The 1,993-nt window shown below is 39.8% G+C and overlaps 1 non-coding gene across 1 annotated transcript; it reads right to left on the bottom strand.

Annotated features, from left to right (window-relative positions):
* Positions 1–1,369: 1,369 nt before the first annotated feature.
* LOC121486011 lies at positions 1,370–1,494 on the bottom strand. Its single transcript, XR_005986495.1, has one exon. It is a non-coding gene; the product is annotated as a small nucleolar RNA SNORA51 (small nucleolar RNA).
* Between the last annotated feature and the right edge of the window lie 499 nt (positions 1,495–1,993).

Below are 1,993 nucleotides of genomic sequence, written 5' to 3'. Positions count from 1 at the left end.
AAGTTCACCATCTGCTAAAAGTCTAAGTCTGTTTTCTTATATAATCAAAACCAGGGTTTCAGCTGGTATTAATAATACATCTGTATTACCCAGAATTGCTTCAAGCTTCATTTTGGCATGATTAAGGGTAATCATAATCCTTTGAAAAGTCCATAGTTTATTCCGTTTAAAGCTACTGTTAGAGTTAATACATTTTCATTTTTCTACCTTCCATTCAATTATTCTGAAATCAAATATGCATTTCTTCATTTATCTTTCATTTCATATACCAAACTAATAAGTTTGAGTGTCTAGGAATAGATTTATGTATTTTGGTTACCAAATCCTTAAAATATGCACAATAGTATCACATTTATGCAAAGGTCATATGTAGAGTAGCTTCAGCCATCTGGGTTGAAGCTAAGAACCCACAAGTAATTGAAGGTCAAGGTTTCTGGTACAAAAAGTAGAGGTTGTTTGTTGCTGCTGCAGCAACCCAGTGGTCTCCTGTTGCTTCTTTACTGCCAACTAGCCACAGCTGCAACCAGCCAAAGTCAGAGACATTCTGCCAAGAGCTGGTGGAGAGAAGGAGCTGTAGGTACCGGTACTGCCCAAAAACATTCTCCCTTCAGATACCCTCTCACACTACTAGTTTTGCATATTTCTTTATCATGACTTTCTTGGAAATGGTGATAATTCCTCATCAAGACATCTTTCCTACCTAAAAGATAGAATACTTGGCTTTACTCATTTCTTATTGCACTTTCTTTTAAAAATAAAAAAGATTTTATTTATTTGAGAGGGAGAGAATGGGGGAACACAAGCAGGAGGAGTGAGAGGGAGAGGAAGAAGCAGGCTCCCATCTGAGCAGGAACCTGAGGCAAGGCTCGATCTTAGGACTCTGAGATCATGACCTGAGCCAAAGGCAGATGCTTAACCAACTGAACCACCCAGATACCCCCTTATTGCACTGTCAAGAGAGCCTCCCAAGCCTTCAGGAGAAGGAAGGGGCAAGAATGTAGTTATTAGTGTTACTGCCTACACAGTATATACTCCTACAAAAATGCCAACTAATGACTCCAACCTTCCCCTTCTCCCAAGCATTCAGCTGCTTAGTTGAAGGACTGTACTCCATTCTATCTACTGTATGTCTTACTTCCAAAATCAAATCATCTGTCATATCCCCCAAAATCTTCTAAGCTTCCACCAAGAGGGAAACCTCTCTGGTTCCTGCAATCAGCATCCCTCTACCTCTAACCTACAACCACTCCCCTCAGTGTCCCAGCCTCCCAAAGATAATGTGCCAATTACCTGAGGCCACTGAGCCTGATAGCCTAGGGGTTTTTCTTTTTTCTCCTTTATTTTTTTAATTTATTTTTTTCCTTCAATTCCATGTCCCCCCATTCACAATACAGGCAAAGGGTCTGGGCAATGGTGTATACGAGTGGATTTATTTTGCCTCCTTTTTCTGTACAATCATTGTAAAAACAGCCTGTGATAAGCCCCCTTAAGGTTTGGCTGGGCAAGTCTCCTAGATCTCTAAAACCAAAACCCTGCTAAGTGGTCCATCACACTCTATGATCCTGTTTATCATTGAACCATGTATATCCTAGGACATAGGTCTTGTGGTAGACATACTTGTGTGCAAGGCAACACATCTTTCAGAACATCTAACATCTGCAAAAACCATGCCTGAAACAGGTTTAGGAGCCCTATTAATAATGAGGCAGGGTGATGATTTAAGCTTCCCTGTTTCACAATCAAAGGTTTAAATCACAACAGGTTTTCAATGGCTATGCTTCCATGCAGTCCCAGACTGAACACAAAACTGACACAAGTGGTATCCAGTGGTTATTAGTAAAAAGATGCATCTAAAATGGAATCCTATTGAGGATAAGAATTCAGATTTAAAGAGCTTACACCAAGTCTCAATCATATGTGATCCAAAGAGAGAGATCCTCTTTGCATATCAATCTGACCAATATGATTTGATTGCCTATAAAAAAAGCAGTAA

This window comes from Vulpes lagopus, chromosome 2 (genome assembly GCF_018345385.1).
Source record: "Vulpes lagopus strain Blue_001 chromosome 2, ASM1834538v1, whole genome shotgun sequence".
Classification (NCBI taxonomy): Eukaryota; Metazoa; Chordata; class Mammalia; order Carnivora; family Canidae; genus Vulpes; species Vulpes lagopus.
The sequence above is the reverse complement of the archived record's forward strand: the minus strand, read 5'-3'. Positions and strand labels throughout refer to the sequence as shown.